Source organism: Dipteris shenzhenensis, chromosome 27 (assembly GCF_047967505.1).
Source record: "Dipteris shenzhenensis isolate YYH24624 ecotype China chromosome 27, Dip_SZ_1.0, whole genome shotgun sequence".
Lineage (NCBI taxonomy): Eukaryota > Viridiplantae > Streptophyta > Polypodiopsida > Gleicheniales > Dipteridaceae > Dipteris > Dipteris shenzhenensis.
Genome location: NC_141622.1, coordinates 44,280,333 through 44,299,334, shown reverse-complemented (window position 1 = coordinate 44,299,334; position 19,002 = coordinate 44,280,333).

Genomic DNA, 19,002 nt, shown 5'->3' with positions numbered 1-19,002 from the left:
GGATAGCATTTGGTTAGTAAATTTTGTTGCCAAGATGCAAGGATCAAGCTCTCTGACGATTATGAATTTGTTGGGGATCTCTTAGCACTAGATATGGGCCCAATAGATGCTACCATGGGCTGCAATTGGTTGAAATCTTTGGGTAAAATCAGCATGGATTTAAATGCACTATCAATCAACTTTGTCCACAAGGGTAGAACTGTAACATTTTATGGCATTGCTACTCCTAAATTGCAAGTCATTTCAACAAGGCAGTTAGCCAGAGAGCTCAGGAAGGAACATGTCCTCTATGCATTGAATGTGTCGATATCTCAAGGGGGTAGCATTCCCCGTGTCGAGGATTGTGATATGCAACAGTTGCTATCGAAGTTTGCTGATGTTTTTTCTGATATGCCATCCCAATTGATGTCGATGGTCACATTGCAATTTTCCAAATTTGGAGTTTTCAATTTGCAATATCATTGATTCACTATGACATGGGTTATGGGTTGCCTCTTGCATTACCTTTTGCAAGGCTCAACACCATGCTTGGCTCATCCATTCATTTTGATTCATTCTTTACTTTTTTAATTATCGCATTTATGCTTTTTGTTTCATATTTGTTCGTTTAGATTTTCTAGTTTGTAAAACTCTGGATTCACTTTGATGTGGTCATAGATAGCATCTCGTATTATGTTCTACAAGGATTGGCATCAAGCTTAACTTCATGCATTGTCATTTCTTTTTATCCCTTTTTTTAAAACGTTGTCACATTTGTAGCTTCCCAATTTTGGATTTTCTAGTTTGCAACATTCTATATTCACTTGAATGTAGGTTACAAACAACATCTTGGGTTATAGGCTTGGGTGCAACTTTATCCATCACACCATTACTTTTGATTTGGTTTTTGATTTATATGCTATCGCATTTGTAAAAATTTTGGTTTTAGGCTTTTTGGTTTCAAATTTTCTAATCAATGTTGAGCTTGGCTTCATGCATCGCCATTTCTTTCAAATTTGTTTTTGATTTGTTTGTTGTTACATTTTGTTCACTTAAATGTGGTTTTATGGATATCATCTTGCATTACATGGGTTATAGGTAGCATCTAGGATTACATATTGCAAGCCTCAGTGGCTCAACATCATGCATCACCCTTGATTTTGACCAACTTTGGATTCTTTTACTCTTGCATGTGCAAATTTTCAATCTCTTATTTTTTAGTTTAAAATATTGTAGGTACACTTCGATGTGGATAACATATATCATCTTGAATTAAATTCTACAGGCTTGGTATCGAGCTTGGTAGTATCTAGCTTGGCTTCATGCACCATCATTGCTTAGCTTGATTCCTCTAATATTGCATTTTGTTGTTTGAAATTTTCAGCTTGAATTTTCTAACTTGTAACATTTCTGGTTAACTTTCATGTGGATCACCAAAAGCACCTTTCAACACATTATACAAGGCCTATCCATGTTGACTCATGGTTGACACAAGAACTCGAGAGGCATCGAACAAAAAACTACCTGGTTGGCTTAATTGGTAGCCAAGCACCAAGCGACAGAGTTCTGGGGAACAAGGACAAACAGCGTGGTGATACTAAAGTGGTCCAATACTACATAGTAGTTGAATGAGGTTCCTTGTTAGAAATTAGCAAGTCAGTTGCTAGAACCACGTAGTAAATGGAACCAGTCTATAAGTTGTTGTTTGTAATTGAGAACAAGCGACTTTTAGCTATAGAGTTTTGTATGAGAGACAAGTCCAATTGATTCTTGAGTCTTGTGAGGTTGAGTGGTTCACCTTGAGTCGACTTACTATGCGGCCTCTAGCTATTTGTATTGGTTGAGTGCCTTGATAATACAAGTATTGCATTTCAATCATACATTTCTTTTTGTAATTGAAGCAGACCCCATTAGTACATGAGGCAATTTTTCAACCAAGCACCGGAAGGAACAAGATCCATTCACTAAGGAGTGAAAGAGGCACTAGGCACCCTAAGAGCCAAGAGAGTTGAAGCGTCAACAATCCACTTCGTGCATCACCATTGCTTTGGATTCAACTTTTCTCAGGTGTTGAGTTTGTATTTATTTATTTTTTGGATTTTTTGTTTAAAATTTTCAATTTTCAATTTTCTTATCTCAACATGATGTGGATTAGGGATAAAATCTTGCATCACATTCTTAAAGGCTCAAAGTTGAGCTTGGTGCATCAATTGTTTATTTCTCTCTTGTTGCATTTGTACTTTTTTAGTTATAGATTTTCCAGCTTGCAACATTATTTTTAACTTCAATGTGCATCACAAATAACACCTTGCACAACATTCTACAAGGCTTGGCACCAATCTTGGCTTCATGCATTTCCAATGGTTTTTTTAATTTCCCTATAGTGCCACATTTACAATTTTCCAATTTTAAAATTTTTAAATTTAGAAAGTTTGGTCTATATTTTTGAATTTGATGTAGCTTTTGGATAGCATCTTGCATTAGATTTAACCAAGCATGAATTCATGCATTTCCATTGCTTTCAATTTGATTTTAGATTTCTCATCTATTTCATTTATAATTTTTTTAGTTTCGATTTTTTGGTTTGCAGCGATCAGGGGGGCTAACTTCATTGTGGCCTATGAATAGCATCTGTATTACATTTTGTAAGTCTTAGGGTCAAGCTCACCTTTGTCCATTTTCATCACTTTTAATCCACTTTTCAATATCTCTATTGTCATTTTTGTAACTATTTGGTTCACATTTTGCAGTTCTCAACATTCTAGGTTCACCTTGATGTGGGTTATGGGTATAACTTGCATTTCATTATGCATGGCTTGTTGCCAAGCTTGGTTTCTCTACTATTGCATTTGTAATTTTTGGTTTTGGATATTGCAATTTTATGGGTTACAGAGATAATAGCTTTCATTACTCTCTTCAAGGCTCAATGCTAAGCTTTGCTATATGCATCACCATTGCTTTCAATCTAGTTTTGGATTTCTCTTGTAAATTTCTAATTTTGGAGTTTTCAATTTGTAACATCTTTAATTCATTTCAATGTGGGTTATGGATATCATCTTGCATTACATTCTGCAAGGTTCAACATTGGTCTTGGCTCATGATTCATTTTTTACTTTTTCTACTATGCATTTATACTTTTTGGTTTTTGTACTTTGGTATAAATTTTCTCATTTTGTCATTTTTTAAATCCCTTTTTCTTTTGGGTTGCTGTATTTGTATTTTTCCAACATTTGATTTTCTAGTTTACGACACTCTAGATTTACTTGGATGTGGGTTACAAAAAGCATCTTGCATTACATTCTACAAGTCTTGGGTGTAATTTCATAAAATCACCACTACTTTTGATTTGATTTTCTTGTGATCGAATTTTGTGAATTTTAGGTTTTTCAAATTTTCAAATTTAAATTTTGTAGTTCGCACCTTTTTGGATAGCATCTTGCATTACATTCTACAAGGCTAAATGCTGAGCATGGTTCATGTATCACCATTGCTTTCAATATAGGTTTTGATTTCTTTCCTGCTACATTTATAGTTTTTTGGTTTTGGAGGTTCTTGTTTGGATGTTTTGGTTGGGTTATGGATATCATCTTGCATTACATTCTACATGGCTTGGCAATGAGTTTACCTTCATGCATTCCCATTGCTTTTGATTTAGTTTTCAATTTCTTTGATAATGCATTTGTAAAATATTTGAATTTTCTAGTTTGGATTTTACCATTCAATGTGGGTTATAGATGGCATCTTACATTACATTCTACAAGGCTTAGTGCCATGCTCTACTTCATGCATTGCCAGTTCTTTGGATTTGGATTTGTACTTCTATGTTGTCACATTGAAATTTATTAGTTTCATATTTTCCTATTTGCAACATTTTAGGTTTAGTTTGAAGCGGTGCATCTGGCCATGTATATTATCAATAGAACACCCTTCGATGCCATACATGGGTTGACACATTTTGAAAAGCTTTATGGGTACAAGCCAACCTTGGCTTATTTGAAGGTGTTTGGATGTATTTTTTATGTGCATGTGCCAAGTGAGATAAGGAAGAAGTTGGAGCCAAGGGCTTAATGTTTTTGGCATACCCGGGTGAGAGAAAGGGATATAAATGCTATGATCCCATCACTAGCCAAGTATATGAAAGTCGAGCTGTGAAATTTAGTGAGCTTGAAGCATGGTATCAACCCAAACCATGGCATTACAGCAAGTTGGACCCTCCAGTAAAGTGATGTCACGGCCATCACAACATAGTGTGAGCCCATGGAGTAGTAGATTGAGGGGGAGCAAGTGTGTGAACAAAGGCAAGAAAAAAGTTGAAGTGGAAGAGAGTGTTAAAGATGCAAGTAGTGTGATAAAAGTGATTTACAACTTGTAAAGGCTCAAGAGACTAAGCATGCTTCAAAGTATGTTCCACCGCATGCTATAAAGCCAATGGTAAGTACACATCCCCTAAGAAGATTAGAAAGGGTGAGACACCCTGTGGATAGATTGACTTATAATGGATATATAAGGATGCACTACGCATACATGGTTAGCAAAGTGCAACATGTTGAGCCCTCAAGTTTTGAGGAGGCTGTAAAAAATTTAGATTGCACGGATGCCATGGATCAAGAAATGGATGGCTTGGATATAAACAACACTTAGACACTTGTCAAACTCACAAAAGGGAAGAAAGCTATTGGCTGCAAATGGGTTAATAAAGTGTAGTGCAAATTGGATGGAAGTGTGGAGAGATACAAGGCAAGGTTAGTTGCAAAATGGTATGCCCAAACATATGGGCTGGACTATGATGAAACATTTAGCCGGGTGGCAAAGATGACCACCATACGAATTGTAATTGCTTTGGCAAGCATGCATGGGTTAAAGTTATATCAGATGGATGTCAAAAATGCTTTCTTGAATGGTACACTTCATGAGGAAGTTTATATGCATCAACCCAAGGGGTACATACATCCCAATTATCATATGCATGTGTGCAAGTTAAGGAAAGCCTTGTATGAGCTGAAGTAAGCTCAAAGAGCTTGGTGTGAGAGAATGAGTAAACCCTCGCTAAATATGCACTTCAAACAATCTAAAACTGATAGATCACTATAAGTGAAGAAAGAGGGAGCAAAAATGGTGATTGTGATCATATATGTGGATGATTTAACTGTGGGGGGTAAAGGTCACTGTGCCTTTACCTCGGTTATGTACAATACTCAAACACATATATAAATGAATGAAAAAGAAGATTAGGGTGGTTCTGCACCCACCAAAACTTGTGGCTCTCTGTCTCTCTCTCTCTCTCCCTCTTCCGTTCTTGCTTCCGTTGAGAGCACTCTCAACTGGTATCAGAGCCCGGGTGATCTAGCTGAGTGTGCATGAATGCTTGAAGCTCAGCAGCTCTGTGGGAGGAAGGAGAAGCTCTGTGGGAAGCTTTGTGGGCGACTTTACTTGCATCCGAGTGTGCAGAGACCTTGGAGGAACCTTTGGAAAAGTCACTTTGGCTTTGCGAAGTGGTTTTGAGAGCCTGTTAAGTGTTTTCAAAGAAAAAGTCGTTTTTTGAGCTTTTCCTTGTTTCGTTTGATGACAGAGACTCCGTATTAACTTGTAGAGGCAACTATTACTTGCTTTTGGTGTACACATTACTTCAGGAGCCTGGAAACACCTTCATTCTTGAATCTGGGATCATTTTATTGGATTTCTAACTCACTGTGTCAGTTTCTATGTTTTTTGCCCGGGTGTTGGAACTCAAGTTTGGAGCAACCATTTGCAGATCTGTCAGTTCCGGTGGACTTAGGAGTCCTAAAACTTCTATGTTGCTCATCATTCGCACTCCGATGGAGTTTACAAATAGCTCTATTTCCAAAAACGTTTTTCAGTCCGTGTGTTGGACCCAGTGATTGAGACCACGGTTTCCAAAACCGTCTGTCCCATTGCATTCCGGACGCCCAAAAACCCCTACCTATCAGTTCTTGCACGATTCGGTGGAGGATTTTCAGAGTTATAGATCTCTGTGTATTCGATTTCGTCTCTCTGTTATGCATTTTTCATTCTAAGGTTTTGAAACCTTAGATTTATGCCACATGGTAGTGGATGAGTGTTGACTCCCATTTCTCACTCATCGGTTGGGATTTTGGAGTTTTGGCAGAAGAGAGATATTTGTATATTTTCTTGCTGAGTTCGATTATGCAATGGCGCCCATGTTTTGAGGCATGTCACGTTCTATTTTCAGTAGCGCTCATTACCGTGGGACTATGATTTCTTGAGCATACCTTATGCAGATCACTCTGGTTGCAGTTTGAGCATTGTGCGCTCATTCGTGGTATGCATTGGGTTGCAGTGGATGATTTATAGGCCATTTGGATGCATTACGGTCCTTATTGGATGCGCTGATAGGCCCAAATTACCTTGTGGGATGCTATTTTTATGGACACTTTGCACACGGATGCTTTTTTATGCTGAGGGATAGCTTTGACACATTGCAGGTGATGCACTGATAGTGCTATGCTCTCTTGGATGAGATATTATTGATGCATATGCCAGTGGACGGTGTTTATGCTTGAGTCATTTGGCACTTATTGGCATTTTCTTTTGGGCTAGATTTGCTCATATGGATGCATAGTATATGCACATGAGTCAGATGCATCTTTTGATACTTTGAGCTTTGAATTTTGGTGATATTTCACTCTATTGTGGCAAACACATTTGGGTGCACCTGGTATTTGGTGTGATTCTCTCTTGCAGGTACTAGCATTTGGGACTTTGTTTCATTCGCATCATGGCGTCCTCTTCCATGTCTGAAAAGGAGTTTTTTAACATTAAAAAGTTTGATGGGACAAACTTTTCTTTGTGGAAAGAACAGATAAGGGATGTGCTTATTCAAAAGAAGCAGATTAAACCCTTGGCAAGGATTGAAGCTAAGCCTGCAAATATGTCTGAATGAGTTGGATGCATTAGCAAAGTCTACTATTAGACTTCATCTTGCAGAGTTAGTTTATTTCACAGTAGTAAATGAGTAGACTACGGAAGATTTGTGGAAGAAACTGTGTGCCACTTATGAGAAGGAAACTGCCTCTAATAAAGTTTACCTCATGAAGAGGTTGTTTGAGCTACAGATGAAGGAAGGGGTCTCCATTGCTTCTCACTTGAATGAATTCAATATTATTTTCAGCCAGCTTCAGGCTCAGAAAATGAATTTTGATGCAGAGACTAAGGCAATATTTCTCTTATGTTCATTGCCATCCTCATGGGATACCTTCCGTATAGCTGTCAATAACTCTGCACCTGGTGGAGTACTGAAATTTGATGATGTTGTGGGTAGCTTGTTGGCCGAGGAGATTAAACGGAAGTCTATGGATGGCAACAAGCAGGATGCAGCCTTAAATGTGCAAAGGGGTAGATCACAGTTCAAGGGGAAGTCCCAAGAAAGAGGGAAGTCTCGTAGCAAATCCAGGGCATGGAACATTGAGTGTTACCATTGTGGCAAGAAGGGCCATATGAAAAAGGATTGCTACAAGCTGAAAAGAGAGCAAAAGTATAAGAAAAAGAATGCAAATTGGGGTGCAAATCAAAAGGAAGAGAGTCCAAGGGAGGACAAAGGAAAAGTGAAGATCGAGGAGATCAATGCAGTCACACATGATAGTGACAATGATGTTCTTTTCATGTCTAGTTTCTGCAGAGTTGCTTACCACTTCAGATGATGCATATTCCCAGGATTGGATTTTGGATTCTAGTGCTTCATTCCATGTTACTCCCCATAGGGAATGGCTCTCCACTTATGACAGTGGAAAGACAGGTTGTGTGCATCTTGGAAATGACTATGCATGTGACATAGTGGGAGCAGGTGACATAAAGTTTTCTTTTGCAAATGGGTCTGCATTTGTTTTAAAACATGTGAGACATGTGCCTAAACTGACCAAGAGTCTTATTTCAGTGGGTCAGCTAGATGATGCTGGTTTTCACACCACTTTTGGCTTTCAGAGTTGGAAAATTCAGAAGGGCTCTATGCTTTTGGCCAGGGGTGCCAAGTGTGGGACTTTATATCCCTTACATGTATCAGGGGTATTTGATCATGTTGTTGCAATAACTGAGCAGCCAAGCACTTCTTTGTGGCATTGCAGGTTGGGGCACATGAGTCAGAATGGAATGAAACTCTTATGCCGTTTGGGTTATGTACCGCATTTGAGTTTCTCTGATTTTGAATTTTGTGAGCACTGTCTCTATGGAAAGCATACTAAATCAGCCCATAAAAGAAGGGGAAAGAAAGAGTTTGAAAAGCTTGATTTGGTGCATTCAGACGTATGTGGTCCCATGCCTACACGGTCATTAGGTGGGGCTGAATACTATGTGACATTCATTGATGATGCAACTAGGAAAGTGTGGGCTTATGCTATAGCTCGAAAGAGTGATGTGTTCCAGGTATTTCAGAAATGGCTGGCCTTGGTTGAGAATCAGTCAGGTAGAATGCTTAAATGCCTACGGACTGACAATGGTGGAGAGTATCTCTCTCATGACTTTCAGCATTTCTATGATACACATGGGATTAAGAGGGAGCTCACATCCCCTCGTACTCCAGAGCAAAATCCAGTTGCAGAAAATATGAACCGTACCATTCAAGAAAGGTTGGAATGCATGCTTTCCAATGCAAGTCTTTCTGGTGGTTTTTGGGCTGAGGCAATGAAGACTGCAGTGCATGTGATCAATAGATCACCTAGTAAGAGTTTGGATGGTGGTATTCCTGAAGAGGCATGGAGTGGCAAGAAGCCCTCTTACTCTCATTTGCATATATTTGGGTGTGAGGCATATGCACATGTGCCAAAAGAGCTTCGAAAGAAGCTAGATCCTAAGTCTAGAAAATGCATCTTTCTGGGTTATGGTGAAAGTGGAGAGAGGGGCTATCGTCTCTGGGATCCAGAAGCAAAGAAGATCATACGTAGCCATGATGTGGTCTTCAATGAGAAGAAGATGCATAAGGCACCCATGAGGGATGTGGAAATGAGGAGAATCACTTTCCAGGATGTGAATCCACCTGCATATGTTGATAGACAGCAAGCTGTCCATGCACCAAATGTGCAAGAAATGGTACCACCAAGTACTCCCACAAGTACACAATCAAGGGTAGATGATGAATCATCTATTGGTGGAAATAATGAGCCAAATGTGGCTGATATGCAAATGGGACAGCAAGCTGAAATGCCTTTGAGAAGATCATCTAGAGTGTCTAGACCACCTGATAGGTTTGTTCTAGGGGTAGACTATGTGATGCTTACTGATTGCGGGGAGCCTTCTTGCTACAGAGAGGCTATGATGCGTGAGGATCAACGCAAGTGGGAGTATGCTATGCAATCAGAGATGAGTTCACTTATGAAGAATAAGACTTGGGACTTAGTTTCTTTGCCACATGGAAAGAAAGCATTGCCATGTAAATGGGTCTACAAAATGAAGGTCACAGGTGATGATGTGCCTAGGTACAAGGCCCGTTTGGTTGCTAAAGGGTTCAAGCAAGAGAAGGGTGTGGACTTTGATGAGATATTCTCTCCCGTTGTGAAGATGATCACACTTAGATGCATGCTTGGACTAGTGGCAGTAGAGGATATGGAGCTTATGCAGATGGATGTCAAGACAGCTTTCTTGCATGGGGATTTGCATGAGGAAATTTACATGGTGCAGCCGGAAGGCTTTGAAGAAAAGGGCAAAGAGCATTTAGTTTGCAAGCTGAAGAAGAGTCTCTATGGTCTTAAGCAAGCGCCTAGAGAATGGTATCAGAAGTTTGATGCTTTCATTTGGTCCCAGGGTTTTAGAAGGAGTGAAATTGATCACTGCCTCTACACTAAAAGGGCTAAGGATAACCTGATAATCCTGGCACTATATGTGGATGATATGCTATTGGCTAGCAAGAATACTTATGAGCTAGATGCATTAAAGGCCAAGTTGCATGAGGCCTTTGATATGAAGGATTTGGGACTTGCAGGTCATATTCTTGGTATGCGCATCACGCATGATCGGAGTAGGAAACTCCTTTGGCTTTCACAAAAAGAGTATGTTACAAAAGTATTGCAGCGTTTCAATATGGAGGGGAGGAAGGCAGTGAGTACTCCATTGCCTCCATATGTGAAACTGAGTCATACAGATAGTCACAAATCAGATGAGGAGAGGGCCATGATGGCCAAGGTTCCTTATGCATCAACAGTTGGGAGTCTTATGTATGCTATGATAGCTACTAGACCAGACATTGCATTTGCAGTGGGAGTTGTTAGCCAGTATATGGCTAATCTAGGAAAGAGGCATTGGGAGGCAGTTAAGTGCATCATGAGGTACATGAAGGGTACCAAGGAGATGTGCATCTGCTTTGGTAAAGGAGACATGTGTGTACTTGGGTACAAAGATTCAGACTATGCAGGGCATGTGGATAGTAGGAGATCCACTTCTGGTTATGTGTTCACCTTTGCAGGTGGTGCAGCGTCGTGGATGTCTCGCGCACAGAAGTGCGTTGCTTTGTCTACCACAGAGGCTGAGTATGTTGCAACCGCAGAGGGTTGCAAGGAGGCTATATGGCTTGATCGGCTAGTGAGAGATTTGGGGATTCATACAGGTGTACCGACATTGCATAGTGATTCCATGAGTGCTATAGCTAGCACGGAATCCGGTCTTTCATGCAAAGACTAAACACATTGAGGTCAGGTACCATTTCATCAGGGAGGTACTTGAGGACAAGCGCATAGAGCTTGTCAAGGTTCATACAGATGATAACCCTGCAGATATGCTGACGAAGAGTCTACCTAGTCAGCGGTTTGAGTATTGTCGTGTATTGATGGGCATTGGATAGTATGCTCACTAGCTGTTCTCCCTTAAAGGCACATTGTCCTTTAAGTGGGAGGTTGTGGGGGTTAAAGTTCACTGTGCCTTTACCTCGGTTATGTGCAATACTCAAACACATATATAAATGAATGAAAAAGAAGATTAGGGTGGTTCTGCACCCACCAAAACTTGTGGCTCTCTGTCTCTCTCTCTCTCCCTCTTCCGTTCTTGCTTCCGTTGAGAGCACTCTCATTAATCATCACGAGGAGTCTCAATGTAGAAATTATAGCAAATTACAACAACTAAGGAGAGACTATCATGTGAATTTGGCATGAAGGACCTTGGACAGCTAAGATACTTCTTTAGGATTGAGGTAATTGACTCACCACATTGTAGTTGGATATGCTACAAATGAAATATGCTTTGGACATGCTGGGAAATAATGGTATGACAGCATGCAAACCAATTGAAGCACCACTTGAGCAAATGCTAAGATGGTTGATGGATGGGTACTACTTGTTGCAAGATGTGACTATGTTCCAGAATATGGTTGGAAGTCTCATATATCTTACCATCACTAAACCATACTTGAGTTATTCTTTGGGTTTGGTGAGTCATATACCTCTAACTCCCTGGCAATGGCACATTTGTGTAGTCTCTGGCGGTGACTCACGTGTCGTGGGGATCTTGGAAGAATGTTGCTGGATCCTCCTACTCTAATCTTTTTCTTGTGGGAGCGATGCAAGCATGAATGGTCCACATGTGTCACCCAAGTGGCTCCCAAAGTTATTACCATGGTGAATCCACAACAGAATAAGCAAGAGAAGGAATAGGAGAGAAGAGAGGAAGAGGGGGAGTGGAGGGGAGTTAAGAGCCAAGAGAAGGGGAAGGGGAATGAGTGGCATTCACTAAAGGAAAGAGCATGAAGAACATAAGACAACTCTTGTTGTATTCCCCAAACTTGCATACAACAACTAAAGATCAAAGTCAAACTTTTGGCCTTTAGATACATAGCCCCTTTTGAAAGGAGAGTTAACCCTATGCTTTACTTCTCTTCCTACCTTCTCTATTCTATTATTCCTAGCTTTGATGATTTCTTGGGCTGATATGGCTCCAAGGAAATTCCTAATAAAATCCTAAAAGTGATGAAATTCAATTTCCTACATGGATTTCGTGTGTTGGATCTCCATATCCAGGCCACCATTTGCAGTTCAGACACTCCTAGTGGATTCAGAGTAGTCCAAAACTTCTACTTGTGAAGCTACTTCCGATTCCATGAAGTTTCGAAGCTGTAGTGAAGCTCTATATACTCCAACATCTTCATTCCATCATTTATTGTGTGAGTGGAAACTCAACATCCGGGCCTCCATTTGTAGAGTTGTTTGTCCCGTTGGATCTGGGACTTCTTGAAACATATGTTTACAAAGGTGCGAGAGTTGTGATTCTCTATGTTTTTCCGTTGTTTCTTTGAAGGAAATTTCTCAAAGTTTATAAGACCTTCTCATTGATTGCCATGTGGCATTTTGGCTAAGGTTAAGTTTCCTAAGGTTCATTTTTGCAAGTAAATGCAAGGGTTGACTGGCTCTTACTCCATCCTTGGATGAGATTTTGGAGTTGTGGCAAAAGAGAGATATTTGCACATTGTCTTGCTAAGTTTGATTATGTAGTGCGCCCATGTTTTGAGACATCCCATGTTCTGTTTACACTAGCGATCATTGCCGTGGGGCCGTGGTTTCTTGGATATACCTTATGCAGATCACTTTGGTTGCAATCTAAGTCATGTGCGATCATTTTTTGTTTACATTGGGTTGTGGTGGATGCTTTACAGGCCATTTGGATGCATTGTGATCCTTGTTGGATGCGCTGATAGGCCCAGATTACCTTGTGGGATGCTTTATTAATGGACGTTTAGCACACATATGCTATTTTATGATGAGGGACAACTTTGACATATTGCAGTGGTGGATGCACAGGTTGTGCTATGATCTCTTGGATGAGACATTATTGATGCTTATGCCGATGGACAGTGTTTATGCTTGAGGCATTTGACTCTTGTTTTGTCATTGTCGGTTGACATTTTCTTTTGGGCCATATTTGCTCATATGGATGCATAGTATATGCACATGAGTCAGAGGCATTTTGATGCTTTGAGCCTTGACTTTTGGTGGCACTAACCTTCATTAAGGAAAACATATTGGCTGTACCTAGTATTTGGTGTGATTTCTCTCTTGTTGGTACTAGCATTTGGAATTTTGTTTCATTTGCATCATGGCATCCTCTTCCATGTCTGAAAAGGAGTTTTTCACCATTAAAAATTTTAATGGGACAAACTTTTCTTTGTGGAAAGAATAGATAAGGGATGTGCTTATTCAAAAAAAGCAAATTAAACCCTTGGCAGGGGTTGAAGCTAAGCCTATAGATATGTTTGAGGATGATTGGATTGAGTTGGATGCATTAGCAAAGTCTACTATTATACTTCATCTTGCAGAGTCAATTTGTTTCACAATAATAAATGAGTAGACTATGGAAGTTTTATGGAAGAAATTATGTGCCAGCTATTATGAGAAGGAAACTGCCTCTGATAAAGTTTACCTCATGAAGAGGTTGTTTGAGCTGCAAATGAAGAAATGGGTCTCCATTGCTTCTCACTTGAATGAATTTAATATTGTTTTCAGCCAGTTTCACGCTCAGAAGATGAATTTTGATGCAATTTAATATTGTTTTCAGCCAGTTTCACGCTCAGAAGATGAATTTTGATGCGGAGACTAAGGCAATATTTCTCTTATGTTCATTGCCATCCTCATGGGATACCTTCCGTACAGTTGCCAGTAACTCTGCATCTGGTGGAGTATTGAAGTTTGATGATGTTGTGGGTAGCTTGTTGGCTGAGGAGATTAGACCGAAGTTTATGGATGGTAACAAGTAGGATGCATCCTTAAATGTGCAAATGGCCAAATCACAGTTTAGGGGGAAGTCCCAAGAAACAGGAGGGCATGGAACATTAAGTATTACCACTGTGGCAAGAAGGGCCACATGAAAAGGAATTTCTACAAGCTGAAAAGAGAGCAAAAGGATAAGAAGATGATGCAAATTGGGGTGCAAATAAGAAGGAAGAGAGTCCAACGGAAGACAAATGAAAGATGAAGATCGAGGAGATTAATGCAGTCACTGATGATAGTGATAATGACATTCTCTTCATGTCTAATCTACCTGTAGACTTGCTTACCACTTCAGATGATGCATGTTCCCAGGATTGGATTTTGAATTCTGGTGCTTCATTCCATGTTAGTCCCCGTAGGGAATGGTTCTCCATTTATGACAGTGGAAAGACAGGTGGTGTGCATCTTGGAAATAACCATGCATGTGACATAGTGGGAGCAGGTAACATAATTTTTTCTTTTGCAAATGGATCTACATTTGTTTTGAAAAATGTGAGACATGTGCCCAAGCTGACCAAGAGTCTTATTTTAGCGGGTCAGCTAGATGATGCTAGTTTTTAGACCACGTTTGGCTTTCAGAGTTGGAAAATTCAAAAGGGCTCTATGGTTTTGGCAAGGGGTGCCAAGTGTGGGACATTGTATCCCTTACATGTATTAGGGGTGTCTGATCATGTTGTTGCAATAACTGAGCAACCAAGTACTTCTTTGTGGCATTGCCGGTTGGGGCACATGAGCCGTTTGGGTTATGTACCGCATTTGAGTTTTTCTGATTTTGAATTTTGTGAGAACTGTCTCTATGGGAAGCAGACTAAATCAGCCCATAAAAGAAGGGGAAAGAAAGAGCTTGAAAAGCTTGATTTGGTGCATTTAGACGTATGTGGTCCCATGCCTACATGGTCATTAGGCGGGGCTGAATACTATGTGACATTCATTGATGATGCAACTAGGAAAGTGTGGGCTTATGCTATAGCTCGGAAGAGCGATGTGTTCCAAGTATTTCAAAAATGGTTGGCTTTGGCTGAAAATCAGTTAGATAGAACGCTTAAATGACTACATACTGATAATGGTGGAGAGTATATCTCTCATGACATTTAGCATTTCTATGATACACGTAGGATTAAGAGGGAGCTCATGTCCCCTCGTACTCCAGAGCAGAATCCAGTTGCAGAACAGATGAAGCATACCATTCAGGAAAGGTTGCAATGTATGCTTTCCAATGCAAGTCTTTCTAGTGGCTTTTGGGATTTGGCAATGAAGACTGCAGTGCATGTGATCAAAAGATCACCTAGTAGGAGTTTGGATGGTGGTATTCCGGAAGAGGCATGGAGTGGCAAGAAGCCCTCTTACTCTCATTTGCATTTTTTTAGGTGTGAGGCATATGCACATGTGCCAAAAGAACTTCGGAAGAAGCTAGATCCTAACTCTAGGAAATGCATCTTTCTGGGTTATGGTGAAAGTGGAGAGATGGGCTATTGTCTCTAGGATCTAGAAGCAAAGAAAATCATATAAAGCCATGATGTGGTCTTCAATGAGAAGAATATGCATAAGATGCCCATAAGGGATGTGGAAATGAGGAGAATCACTTTCCAAGATGTGAATCCACCAGCATATGTTGATAGACAACAAGCTATCCATGCAACGAATGTGCAGGAAATGGTGCCACCAAGTACTCCCACATGTACACAATCAAGGGCAGATGATGGATCATCTATTGGTGGCAATGATGAGCCAAATGTGGTTGATATGTTGGCGGGACAGCAAGCTGAAATGCCCTTGAGAAGAACATCTAAAGTGTCTAGACTACCTAAGAGATTTGTTCCAGAGGTAGACTATGTGATGCTTACTGATTGTGAGGAGCCTTCTTACTACAGAGAGGCTATGATGCACGAGGATCAGTGCAAGTGGGAGTATGCTATGCAATTAGAGATGAGTTCACTAATAAAGAATAAGACTTGGGACTTGGTTTCTTTGCCACATGGAAAGAAAGCATTGCCATGTAAATGGGTCTACAAGATGGTCACAGGTGATGATGTGCTTAAGTACAAGGGTCGTTTGGTTGCTAAAGGGTTCAAGCAAGAGAAGGGTGTCGACTTTGATGAGATATTCTCTCCGGTTGTGAAGATGACCACACATGGATGTGTACTTGGACTTGTGGCAATAGAAGATATGGAGCTTATGCAGATGGATGTCAAGATAGCTTTCTTGTATGGGGATTTGCATGGTACAGCCGGAAGGCTTTGAAGAAAAGGGCAAAGAGCATTTGGTTTGCAAGATGAGATAGAGTCTCTATGGCCTTAAGCAAGTGCCTAGAGAATGGTATCACAAGTTTGATGCTTTCATTCGGTACTAAGGTTTTTGAAGAAGTGAGATTGAGTGACTGCCTCTACAAAACAAGGGCTAAGGATAATAGCATGATACTCCTGGTACTTTATGTGTATGATATGTTATTGGCTAGCAAGAACATTTATGAGCTTGATGCATTGAAGGCCAAGTTGCATGAGGTCTTTGACATGAAGGATTTGGGACCTATAGGTCATATTCTTGGTATGCGCATCACGTGTGACCAGAGTAGGAAACTCCTTTGGCTTTCAGAAAAGGAGTATGTTACAAAAGTGTTGAAGTGTTTCAATATGGAGGGGGGGAAGGTAGTAAGTACTCCATTGCCTCCATATGTGAAACTGAGTCAGGCAGGTAGTCCCATGTCAGATGAGGAGAGGGCCATGATGGCCAAGGTTCCTTATGCATCAGCAGTTGGGAGTCTTATGAATGCTATGATAGCTACTAGACCGGACATTGCATTTGTAGTGGGAGTTGTTAGCCGACATATGGCTAATCTAGGAAAGAGGCATTAGGAGGTAGTTAAGTGCATCATGAGGTACATGAAGGATACGAAGGAGGTGTGTATCTACTTTGGCAAAGGAGAGATGCATATATTTGGGTACACAGATTCAAACTATGTAGGGCACGTGGATAGCAAGAGATCCACTTCTGGTTATGTGTTCACCTTTGTAGGTTGTGCAGTGTCGTGGATGTCTCGCGCACAGAAGTGCGTTGCTTTGTCTACCATAGAGGCCGAGTATGTTGCAGACACAGAGGGTTGCAAGGAGGCTATACGACTTGATCGACTAGTGAGAGATTTGGGGATTCATACAAGTGTACTGACATTGCATAGTGATTCCATGAGTGCTATTCAGTTAGCACGGAATTTGGTCTTTCATGCAAAGACCAATCACATTGAGGTCAGGTACCATTTTATCAGGGAGGTACTTAAGGACATAGAGCTTGTCAAGGTTCACACAGATGATAACCCTGCAGATATGCTGACAAAGAATCTACCTAGCCAACGGTTTGAGAAATTTCATGTATTGATGGGCATTGGATAGTATGCTCAGTGGTTGTTCTCCCTTAAAGGCACATTGGCCTTTAAATGGGAGGTTGTGGTGGTTAAAGGCCACTGTACCTTAACCTCAGTTATGTACAATACTCAAATACATATATATATGGATGACATAGAAGATTAGGGTGTTCTGCACCTACCAAAACTTATGTGACTCTCTCTTCTCGCTCTCCCTCTCTTTCACACCTTCTTCCATTCCGCTTCCGTTGTTGAGATCTCTCACAATATTTTCACATTGCAAAATGAAACTCCTCTTCACTTGACAAGGATAACTTTGTTTTCCACTTGAGACTCTGGAATAATTTCCTGTGAATTTTAAGAGTATGGAGAAAGATGTCATGTATGTCTCCTTCTGTGCAAATATAACTAATTAATTTGTTCTGATGTTCGCCTTATGGGACAAGAGATTTTCAAGCTTCGGTGGTTTTGCTTCCAAACCTATGAGTGGCAGTTCGTTGAAAGTAAATGATTGTTACTCTCTATTTGAACATTGTGAAATGCTTGCATTCACTTCTTTCAAATCTACAATGACATGGGCTAGGTGAAAACATATATCCTCCCAAAAAATTTCAATGTCTTTAAATGTTTGCTTTATGCTACTTGCATTGGAAAAAGAACAAAATAGCACTCATCTAATCACCCTAACCCAACTAGGGCCTATGGAATTAGGTGTAATTCAACTTAACACTATATCAATCAGTCCCATTTAACTGAGGGGGCTACTTTGAGGGACTCTATTTCAAGAGGGAGTGATCTTGCACTATAGATTGTAGGAGTGCAGCAAACATTTTTTGTTGTAGATTTGTGTCATACCAGAGTTTTTTGACAAGAATTTATGGCTAAAAATCAACTTTGCATAGAGGTCACTGTCAAGATGATCAGCAGGTGGGAATGAGATTGGGACGCATTGAAAACACATGTCCTCCCAAGAGATTTCAATGTCTTTCAATGTTTGCTTTATGCTTCTTGCATTGGAAAATGTTCTCCGTAAACTAGATTCATGTGGAAGATGACATTTTAGCATTTTTAGAAATGAGATACATGTTGGACTATGAACAACAGCAGACTACAAACAACATCTAAAAACAAATGTGTTTGCAATGCTCACACAATTGGGAGCTCTAACCTTTTTCGTAACTTTCTCTCGACAGTTGAGAAACTATGGGAACCTCTAGTGAATTGCTTGAATCAATTGCATGACAAATTCCCATGTGACAAAAAAACTTCAAAACCCAAGAATATAATGGGCTTGATTCATTTGGATCTGGTAACGACAACTCGGTATTATGTGCATAGATTCCAAGCAATAAAGAAATTACTCAAAAGCGATGAGAGAATACTAGGCCAGATAAACGACGACTTCTTTGTCATTGAATTTCAAAATAGAGGGAGCCAACATGACCACGGATTAATGTGGACTGAAAATGCTCCTATCTATGATCATTCAAAAGATAATGAAATCGAGGAATTCATTAATCAATACATAACGTGTGACAGTACCACATTGGAAGAAAAACAACTGCATGTCACATAAACATCGTAAAACATGTACGAAGAAAAGAAAATCATGAATATTTGGCTTTCCTAGACCACCCATGAGAACAACAATATTGACACCTTTACCAAGCTCTACTGATGCGAGGCAATACAAGACTGCATACAAAGACATTTACAGTTTTTTATCCAATCAATCGACGATGCAACTTTCTTTTGATGAGTTCTTTGGAAACATAAGAATCACTGAGGAAGAATATGTAATGGCGATATGAAGCAATGACACAACCATCTGTCTTCTTGCAATGCAACCCTAGGGATGTCTACACGAACAACTTCAATGAAACTATTACCACCTAGAGAAGTATGACCTAGCAGTTGATATGAATATTAATTACAAGCAAGGACAAAGTAACA